General features: G+C 38.2%; 1 pseudogene; it reads right to left on the reverse strand.

The window, feature by feature from the left end:
• Nucleotides 1–7,080: 7,080 nt before the first annotated feature.
• LOC116747014 lies at nucleotides 7,081–9,485 on the reverse strand (annotated as a pseudogene).
• Between the last annotated feature and the right edge of the window lie 1,937 nt (nucleotides 9,486–11,422).

Genomic DNA, 11,422 nt, shown 5'->3' on the forward strand with positions numbered 1-11,422 from the left:
TGGAGAATGTTGAGACTTTATATCAGGAGAGTCTCATTGATAATTGAGAAGAGTCCTGAAGGAGTTAGGATAGCTGAGCCAGGTGGATATGTATTGAAAGTTCACTACAGGCAGAAGACATAGCAAGTGCAAAGGCACTGAGGTGGCATTGTATGTGGAATTCTTGAGAAATACAAAGAGGCCAGTAGGGCTGGAGCAGAGTGAGAGGGAGGGAGATTGGTAGGAGATGAAGTCAGAGTTAGTAATGAGGCCCAGTCACAGAGACAACGCTTCTCAAGCTCTGGTATGCATAGGAATCCCCTGGGGATGTTGTTGAAGTGTGGTTTCAGATTCAGTAGGTCTGGAGTGGGGTCTGGGGTTCTGCATTTTGAACCTCTTTTGGGTCTGCAGACCACACTCTGAGTAGAAGCGGTGCAGGGCCATGTAAACTTATAAATAAGGATGTTCGCTTTGGCCCTGAGTGAGATGGGGAGCCACGGGGAGGTTTGGAGCAGACTGATGCCTCTGGCTGCTGTGATAACGAGGCGTGGTTAAAAGCCCTGGCTGAGTTTGTACATTGTCTGGGTTTCGGTCCTAGTGCCACCACTCACTCACTGCCTGTCTTTGACAAGTTGCTTAAACTCCCTTCTCTCTCAACTTTTTGTTTCAAAAAATGCTAAACCTAGAGGAAAGGTGAAAGAAAAGTACAATTAGCACCCTTATATCTTTCAGCTAGATTGGTCAACTGTTAATATTTTGCTACATTTGCTTTATCTCATACTCTAAGTACATATTATCTCTATTATTTTTAACCATTTAAGAGTCAGTTTTTGACATAATGACCCTTCAACCCTAACTATTTCATTATGTACCTTCTAAGAGTAAGAAAAATCTCCTATATAAATAGAATCAGCTATCAAATTCAGAACATTTGATATTGGTATAATTATCTAATATAAGATCTCAATTTAAATATAACCAATTTCCTCCCCAAATATCCTTAATAATAATTTTCTTCTTGTGTATAATCCAATCTAGAATATTATGTTGGATGTTATGTTGCTTTAGTTTTCATGTGTCATTAGTCTTCTGACTGAAAACTGAGCCGCTAGACCTCAGCCTTATAGAAAAAATTAAATATAATTTATTTGGTTCTACTAATTAACCCGTTTAATTTGGTTCCCATGTTCTTTTCAGGTTTTGAGTGCTTCCTTTTTTTTTTAAATTTTATTTATTTATTTATACAGCAGGTTCTTATTACTTATCTATTTTATACAATTAGTGTATATATGTCAATCCCAATCTCCCAATTTATCCCACCACCACCACCCCTGCTTCCCCCTTTTGTGTCCATACATTTGTTCTTACATCTGTGTCTCTATTTCTGCCTTGCACACCAGTTCATTTGTACCGTTTTTCTAGATTCCACATATATGCGTTAATATTGCAATGTTTGTTTTTCTCTTTCTGACTTACTTCACTCTCTATGACAGTCTCTAGGTCCATCCAAGTCTCTACAAATGACCCAATTTCGTTCCTTTTTATGGCTGAGTAATACTCCGTTGTATATGTCTACCATATCTTCTTTATCCATTCATCTGTCGATGGGCATTTAGGTTGCTTCCATGACCTGGCTATTGTAAGTAGTGCTGCAATGAACATTGGGGTGCATGTGTCTTTTTGAATTATGGTTTTCTCTGGGTATAGGCCCAGTAGTGGGATTGCTGTCTCATATGGTAATTCTATTTGTAGTTTTTTAAGGAACCTCCATACTGTTCTCCATAGTGGCTGTATGAATCTACATTCCCACCAACAGTGCAAGAGGGTTCCCTTTTCTCCACACCCTCTCCAGCATTAGTTGTTTGTAGATTTTCTGATGATGCCCATTCTGATAGATGTGAGGCGATGCCTCATTGTAGTTTTGATTTACATTTCTCTAATAATTAGTGATGTTGAGCATCTTTTCATGTGCCTCTTGGCCATCTGTATGTCTTCTTTGGAGAAATGTCTATTTAGGTCTTCTGCCATTTTTTGATTGGGTTTTTTTTTTTTTTTAATATTGAGCTACATGAGCTGTTTATATATTTTGGAGATTAATCCTTTGTCCGTTGATTTGTTTGCAAATATTTTCTCCCATTCTCAGGGTTGTCTTTTTGTCTTGTTTATGGTTTCCTTTGCTATGCAAAAGCTTTTAAGTTTCATTAGGTCTCATTTGTTTAGTTTTGTTTTTATTTCCATTACTCTGGGAGGTAGGTTGAAAAAGATCTTGCTGTAATTTACGTCAAAGAGAGTTCTTCCTATGTTTTCCTCTAAGAGTTTTACAGTGTCCGGTCTTACATTTAGGACTTTAATCCATTTTGGGTTTATTTTTGTATGTGGTGTTAGGGAGTGTTCTAATTTCATTCTTTTTCATGTAGCTGTCCAGTTTTCCCAGCACCACTTATTGAAGAGACTGTTTTTTCTCCATTGTATATCCTTGCCTCCTTTGTCATAGATTAGTTGACCGTTGGTGCGTGGGTTTATCTCTGGGCTTTCTGTCCTCTTCCATTGATCTATGTTTCTGTTTTTGTGCCAGTACCATATTGTCTTGATTACTGTAGCTTTGTAGTATAGTCTGAAGTCAGGGAGTCTGATTCCTCCAGCTCCGTTTTTTTCCCTCAAGATTGCTTTTGCGGGCTTCCCCGGTGGCGCAGTGGTTGGGAGTCTGCCTGCCGATGCAGGGGACACGGGTTCGTGCCCCGGTCTGGGAAGATCCCACATGCTGCAGAGCGGCTGGGCCCGTGAGCCATGGCCGCTGAGCCTGTGCATCCGGAGTCTGTGCTCTGCAATGGGAGAGGCCACAACAGTGAGAGGCCCGTGTACCCCAAAAAAAAAAAAAAAAAAAAAAAAAAAAAGATTGCTTTTGCTATTTGGGGTATTTTGTGTCTCCATACAGATTTTAAGATTTCTTTGTTCTAGTTCTGTAAAAAAATTGCCACTGGTAATTTGATAGGGATTGCATTGAATCTGTAGATTGCTTTGGGTAGTATAGTCATTTTCACAAGCTTGATTCTTCCAATCCGAGAACATGGTATGTCTCTCCATTTGTTTGTGTCATCTTTGATTTCTTTCATCAGTGTCATAGTTTTCTGAGTACAGGTCTTTTACCTCCTTAGGTAGGTTTATTCCTAGATATTTAATTCTTTTTGTTGCAGTGGTGAATGGGATTGTTTCCTTAGTTTCTCTTTCTGATCTTTCATTGTTAGTGTATAGGAATGCAAGAGATTTCTGTGCATTAATTTTGTATCCTGCAACTTTACCAAATTCATTGACTAGCTCTAGTAGTTTTCTGGTGGCATCTTTAGGATTTTCTATGTATAGTACCATATCAACTACAAACAGTGACAGTGTTACTTCTTCTTTTCCAATTTGTATTCCTTTTATTTCTTCTCTGATTGCCGTGGCTAGGACTTCCAAAACTATCTTGAATAATAGTGGTGAGAGTGGACATCCTTGTCTTGTTCCTGATCTTAGAGAAAATGCTTTCAGTTTTTCACCATTGAGAATGATGTTTGCTGTGCTTTTGTCATATATGGCCTTTATTATGTTCAGGTAGATCCCTCTATGCCCACATCCTGGAGAGTATTTATCATAAATGGGTGTTGAATTTTGTCAAAAGCTTTTTCTGCATCTATTGAGATAATCATATGGTTTTAATTCTTCAATTTGTTAGATATTTATATATTGAAGAATCCTTGCATCCCTGGGATAAATCCCACTTGATCATGGTGTATGATCCTTTTAATGTGCTGTTGGATTCTGTTTGCTAGTATTTTGTCTAGGATTTTTGCATCTATATTCATCAGAGATATTGGTCTCTAATTTTGTTTTTTTGTAGTATCTTTGTCTGGCTTTGGTATCAGGGTGATGGTGGCCTCATAGAATGAGTTTGGGAATGTTCCTTCCTCTGCAGTTTTTTTCGAAGAGTTTGAGAAGGATAGATGTTAGTTCTACTCTAAATGTTTGATAGAATTACCTGTGAAGCCATCTGGTCCTGGACTTTTGTTTCTTGGAAGATTTTTCATCACAGTTTCAGTTTCATTCCTTGTGATTAGACTGTTCATATTTCCTATTTCTTCCTGGTTCAGTCTTGGAAGGTTATACCTTTCTAAGAATTTATCCATTTCTTCCAGGCTGTCCATTTTATTGACATAGAGTTGCTTGTAAGTAGTCTCTTATGATGCTTTGTATTTCTGTAGTGTCTGTTGTCACTTCTTCTTTCTCATTTCTAATTTTATTGATTTGAGTCCTCTCCCTCTTTTTCTTGATGAGTCTGGCTAATGGTTTATCAATTTTGTTTATCTTCTCAAAGAACCAGCTTTTAGTTTTATTGATCTTTCCTATTGTTTTCTTTGTTTTTAGTTCATTTATTCCTGCTCTGATCTTTATGGTTTCTTCTGCTAACTTTGGGTTTTGTTTGTTCTTTTTTCTCTAGTTCCTTTAGGTGTAAGGTTAGATTGTTATTGAGATTTTTCTTATTTCTTGAGGTAGGATTATATTGCTATAAACTTCCTTCTTAGAACTGCTTTTGCTGCATCCCATAGGTGTTTTGGATCGTCATGTTTTCATTGTCATTTGTCTCTAGGAATTTTTTGATTTCCTCTTTGATTTCTTCAGTGATCTCTTGGTTATTTAGTAATGTATTGTTTAGCCTCCATTTGTTTGTGCTTTTTATGGTTTTTTTCCCCTGTAATTTATTTCTAATCTCATAGCGTTGTGGTCAGAAAAGATGCTTGATATGATTTCAGTTTTCTTAAATTTACCAAGGCTTGATTTGTGACCCAAAATGTGATCTGTCCTGGAGAACGTTCTGTGTGCACTTGCGAAAAAAATGTAATCTGCTGTTTTCGGTTGGAATGTCCTATACATATCAATTAAATCTCTGGTCTATTGTGTCATTTAAAGCTTGTATTTCCTTATTAATTTTCTGTCTGGATGACCTGTCCATTGGTGTAAGTGAGGTGATAAAGTCCCCCACTATTATTTTGTTACTTTTGATTTCCTGTTTTATAGCTGTTAGCATTTGCCTTATGTATTGAGGTGCTCCTGTGTTGGGTGCATATATATTTATAATTGTTATAGCTTCTTGGATTGATCCCTTGATCATTATGTAGTGTCCTTCCTTGTCTCTTGTAACATTCTTTATTTTAAAGTCTATTTTATCTAATACGAGTATTGCTACTCCAGCTTTCTTTTGATTTCCATTTGCATGGAATATCTTTTTCTTTCCCCTCACTTTCAGTCTGTACGTGTCCCTAGGTCTGCAGTGGGTCTCTTGTAGACAGCATATATATGGGTCTTGTTTTTCTATCCATTCAGCAAGCCTGTGTCTTTTGGTTGTAGCATTTAATCCATTCACATTTAAGATGATTATAAATATGTATGTTCCTATTACCATTTTATTAATTGTTATGGGTTTGTTTTTGTAGGTCCTTTTCTTCTCTTGTGTTTCCCACTTAGAGAAGTTCCTTTAGCATTTGTTGTAGAGCTGGTTTGGTGGTGCTGAATTCTCTTAGCTTTTGCTTGTCTGTAAAGCTTTTGATTTCTCCATTGAATCTGAATGGGATCCTTGCTGGGTAGAGTAATGTTGATTGTAGTTTCTTCCCTTTCATCACTTTAAATATATCGTGCCACTCCCTTCTGGCTTGTAGAGTTTCTGCTGAGAAATCAGCTGTTAACCTTATGAGAGTTCCCTTGTATATTATTTGTCATTTTTCCCTTGTTGCTTTCAGTAGTTTTTCTTTGTCTTTAATTTTTGTCCATTTGATTACTACGTGTCTTGGCGTGTTTCTCCTTGGGTTTATCCTGCCTGGGACTTTCTCTGCTTCCTGGACTTGGGTGGGTATTTCGTTTACCGTGTTAGGGAAGTTTTCGGCTATAGTCTCTTCAAATATTTTCTTGGGTCCTTTCTCCCTCTCTTCTCCTTCTGGGACCCCTATAATGCGAATGTTGTTGTGTTTAATGTTGTCCCAAAGGTCTCTTAGACTGTCTTCATTTCTTTTCATTCTCATTCTCTTTTCTTTATTCTGTTCCATGGCAGTGAATTCCACCATTCTGTCTTCCAGGTCACTTATCCGTTCTTCTGCAGCAGTTATTCTGCTATTGATTCCTTGTAGTTTATTTTTCATTTTGGTTATTGTATTCTTCATCTCTGTTTGTTTGTTCTTTAATTCTTCTAGGTCTTTGTTAAACATTTCTTTTGTCTTCTCGATCTTTGCCTCCATTCTTTTTCCGAGGTCCGGAACCATCTTCATATCATTATTCTGAATTCTTTTTCTGGAAGGTTGTCTATCTCCACTTCATTTAGTTGTTTTTGTGGCATTTTATCTTGTTCCTTGATGTGGTACACCGTCCCCTGCCTTTTCATTTTGTCTGTCTTTCTGTGAATGTGGTTTTCGTTCCATAGGCTGCAGGATTGTAGTTCTTCTTGTTTCTGTTGTCTTGCTTCCTTACTTTCTTGCCTCACAAAATATTCCAGGTACACGTTGTACTTTACCTTCCCCAAGTCCGGATCAACCGTTTCTTCCAAGAACACTGGTTCCTTTTAGTGGGGACCTAAACTGGTTTAACTACCAGTTAAAAAATTTTTTTTAATTTATGAGATGGCAATATAACATAAATTGTAGAGTTATTTTGAGGATTAAATGAGAAAATCTGTGTAAAAGAGTGTACATAATTCTTGGCTCATAGTATGTGCTCAATAAATTAATTTTTCCAGCTATTTCCAGTGAAGTGTAAATAATGGAATTATGGATGAGAATGACAGTTGATGAATTTACAAAATGTCAATTATAACGTTCTCTGAGAGAAAGCAATTGGTCAGTTGATTCAAAGATTAGATTACATTATCCTCCTTTCTGAGCTTTTCATTGTTTATTTCCATTCTCACTCAAGTTTCTCTCTTCAGAACTCATCCTTAGGATTTAGTTGAATTTAGTCTTGGGTTGTTGATGTTTCTTAATCTTCTCTTAAGTTAAATTTTAAGCAACTTAATATGGAAACCATATCTTATGTGTGTGTATGTTTTTTTGAGGTTTTATAATGTTATGTGACAGCTAGCAGTTAGTTCTCATCTACATTTTGTCTGTAGATTTTTGAGAGTAGTGACAGATACATATCTAACCAACATATAGAGTTTATTTGGTGAATCTTCATCCTCATTAAGTCTCCTGGACAAATTGCACATGGATACAGTGTGGGACATTGCTTATTCCTTTGGCCCAGATAGCTTTGCTAAGCCTGGTGTCATTGTGTACATCTGAAGTTCCCACCTCCTTCATGGAAAATTTCTGGATCCTTTTGAGTGCCCAAGGGGCAAGCTTCTTGAAGCCCACTCCCAGGATGCACTTGTGAACGTTGATAGTGTTTTCTGTGGTAGCTACCTCGTTGATGGCAGGATGGTCCTTCTGCTTCTCGCCCCTCTTCTTTGCAAGAGCTGTCTGCTGGGCCCAGGTTGGAAGTGCTTAGGTGTTTTTCATATTTCCTGCATGTCCTACAACAGTGGTGAGCACATATGCATATATTAGATACCAGTAAAAACCTAAGTAATGTATTTGTAGAAGTCACATAAGAAACATTTCCTAGCGAAAAAGGAATGTTATAATTGCTAAGATCTTAATCTAAGATTCTAATGAAAGGTAGACTTTAAGCATACAACACCTTCTTAAAGAATTTGGCATAAACTACACGGCCTAGACCTTTTTCAAATAAATACAAGTTGGAAAGCAGAAGGAGTTGTATGTTTCTGAGCTGCCTAGTGTTGTAATATTAACAGTTTCTGGTGTCGTGGCAGGCTGTCTCCTCTTTAATCAAAGGAAAGTGTACAGACTGACAATTCTTCCAACTATTCAAATGTCTCTTAAAAATAATGGTGGTAAGTAACAGGCATTTTGCATGTGCTGGTTATTTTGACCTGATGGGTCTGCAAATTTCTTACTAGCATAGAAAAGAAAAACTGCTGCTTATTTTTAAGTACAAATCTTGTGTGCAGCAAATGAAGTCACATTTTTTATTTATTCATTTATTTTTTTGTGCTGTTAGAAAACCACTTTGCAGTGAGTGTGAAAGAGAATACTTATTAGGCTAATAACAGCAGAATCATAGAAGTGAGGCCTGTAGACAAATCTCCCTCTAGAGAATAAAGTGTGGTTACAGAAGGTTAAGAATCTGTAAAGATCAATGGAGGCCAAGAGCTTAAAATAGAGATAAGCTGCCTGGAGAAAAAAAGTGAAAAGAAAAAGAAAACTTCAAGAAAACACTGAGTGTTTAGGATAGCTATTTTGTCTTTGTTCCCTGTTGAAAATTCCTAAAATTTCGTTTAGAGACAGTTATACATTCCTCCAAATACATCATTTTTATTTTTCACAATGTCTAAACTCCTGTGGGTGTCTTTTTCACTTCAGCAGGTGCAATCACACATACACATGGGCCTTTGACTTCTGTAGTGAAACACACTGTCAAGTCAAAAGTACAGCTAATTCAGTAAAATGTGTTAATATAAGTAGTAAAAAACGACACAGGTTGTAATGGGTAAAGCTGATTCTTAAGTATAATAAGATTCCTGTATCCAAATGCACAAGTTCTAACTGAACTTTGAAACATCCTCATATAATTTGGGAGATAATGCATTATGCTTTCTTTGACTGAAAGGCAGATACTTTGATGAGAGTTTTGTTACTTCCTCTCAGTTTTCAGTGGCTTATCAAGCACTACATTTGCTCTTTTTTAAAAATTTTATTTAAATACCTTTATGTTTATTTATTTACTTATTTTTGGCCACACGACTTGTGGGATCCTAGTTCCCCGACCAGGGATTGAACTCGGGCCCTCAGCACTGAAAGCCTGGAGTCCTAACCACTGGACCGCCAGGGAATTCCCGCTACATTTGCTCTTTATGAAGGCATCTATTCAATATGAAACAGGAAGGCCATGGCATAAGACCAGGCAGTTTTTTTTTTTTTGGTGGTACGTGGGCCTCTCACTGTTGTGGCCTCTCCCGTTGCGGAGCACAGGCTCCAGACGCGCAGACTCGGCGGCCATGGCTCACGGGGCCCAGCCACTCCGCGGCACGTGGGATCCTCCCAGACCGGGGCACGAACCCGTATCCCCTGCATCGGCAGGCAGACTCCCAACCACTGCGCCACCAGGGAAGCCCGACCAGGCAGTTTTATTTGCCTATGGACATCTCCATGTTTTGTCTTATCCTTCCTGTCCCCCAAATCCCAAAGGAATCCCAGAATTCATGTTCTGTGTTGTAGAAAAATACATGAAAATTACAAAAAGGCTATCCTTTCTGTCTTTCTAGGTCTCTAATGTTCGTAATATTATTGGCCCCAACCTGTAAGTCACAGCCCATTTTGAAAGTTGGTAAGGAATAGTAAAACATGGTATTTTTGCCTTAATTTACCCTTTTGCCCCATTTACCTATCATAATTTCAGAGTTCCCTTCATATCCTTACCATATCCATGGTTAAACAATTCCAGTCTCTGACTTTTGATCTTTGGGAACTTGGATGGAGATTCGGACTTGCATGGCACACTGTGCTAGTCGGTTCAGGCTGCCATATCAAAGTATCACAGTCTGGGTGGCTTAAACAACAGAAATGGGTTTTCCCACAGTTCTGGAGGCTAGAAGTTGCAGATCAAGATACTGGTAGGGTTCATTTCCGCTGAGGCCTCTCTCCTTGGTCTGTAGATGGCTGTCTGTCTTCTCACTGAGTCATCACTTGGTGTTCCTCAGTGCTTGTCTGTGTCCTAATTTCTTCTTATAAGTACACCAATCATATTAGCCATATCATTTTACCTTAATCACCTCTTTCAAGGCTCTGCCTCCGAATCCTGTCACATTCTGAGGTCCTAACTGGAGGTTAAGACTTCAGCATATGAATTTCGGGAGGACACAGATCAGTCCATAACACACACCATTCACCAACCTGGTGCAAGAATCTTTAGTCCACTTTATCTGTAGGGAGAAATCTCTGTTTCAAGTCATTTTTTTTCTGAATCACATTGATGTAAATATTTGTGGTTCAACATATGGTTGGCAAGCCAGAAGTGCCTCAGGGATTTAAAGAAGTGTTTTAGATACTCCAACACATTTGGTAGGTAATCCAATCCTATTGGACAGACAGCCTGAATTTCAAAACTACACCCACGTTAAATAAAGGCCAGATATGTTTTTTTTTTTACATCTTTATTGGAGTATAATTGCTTTACAATGGTGTGTTAGTTTCTGCTTTATAACAAAGTGAATCAGTTATACATATACATATGTTCCCATATCTCCTCCCTCTTGCGTCTCCCTCCCTCCCACCCTCCCTATCCCACCCATCCAGGTGGTCACAAAGCACCGAGCTGATCTCCCTGTGCTATGCAGCTGCTTCCCACTAGCTATCTACCTTACGTTCGGTAGTGTATATATGTCCATGCCACTCTCTCACTTTGTCACAGCTTACCCTTCCCCCTCCCCATATCCTCAAGTCCATTCTCTAGTAGGTCTGTGTCTTTATTCCCGTCTTACCCCTAGGTTCTTCATGACATTTTTTTTTCTTAGATTCCATATATATGTGTTAGCATACGGTATTTATCTTTCTCTTTCTGACTTGCTTCACTCTGTATGACAGATTCTAGGTCCATGCACCTCACTACAAATAACTCAATTTCGTTTCTTTTTATGACTGAGTAATATTCCATTGTATATATGTGCCACATCTTCTTTATCCATTCATCTGATGATGGACACTTAGGTTGTTTCCATCTCTGGGCTATTGTAAATAGAGCTGCAATGAGCATTGTGGTACATGACTCTTTGAATTATGGTTTTCTCAGGGTATATGCCCAGTAGTGGGATTGCTGGGTCATATGGTAGTTCTATTTGTAGTTTTTTAAGGAACATCCATACTGTTCTCCATAGTGGCTGTACCAATTCACATTCCCACCAGCAGTGCAAGAGTGTACCCTTTTCTCCACACCTTCTCCAGCATTTATTGTTTCTAGATTTTTTGATGATGGCCACTCTGACTGGTGTGAGATGATATCTCACTGTAGTTTTGATTTGCATTTCTCTAATGATTAATGATGTTGAGCATTCTTTCATGTGTTTGTTGGCAGTCTGTATATCTTCTTTGGAGAAATGTCTATTTAGGTCTTCTGCCCATTTTTGGATTGGGTTGTTTGATTTTTTGTTATTGAGCTGCATGAGCTGCTTGTAAATCTTGGAGATTAGTCCTTTGTCAGTTGCTTCATTTGCAGATATGTTCTCCCATTCTGAGGGTTGTCTTTTGGTCTTGTTTATGGTTTCCTTTGCTGTGCAAAAGCTTTGAAGTTTCATTAGGTCCCATTTGTTTATTTTTGTTTTTATTTCCATTTCTCTAGGAGGTGGGTCAAAAAGGATCTTGCTGTGATC

The sequence above is a fragment of the Phocoena sinus genome, chromosome X, assembly GCF_008692025.1.
Source record: "Phocoena sinus isolate mPhoSin1 chromosome X, mPhoSin1.pri, whole genome shotgun sequence".
Lineage (NCBI taxonomy): Eukaryota > Metazoa > Chordata > Mammalia > Artiodactyla > Phocoenidae > Phocoena > Phocoena sinus.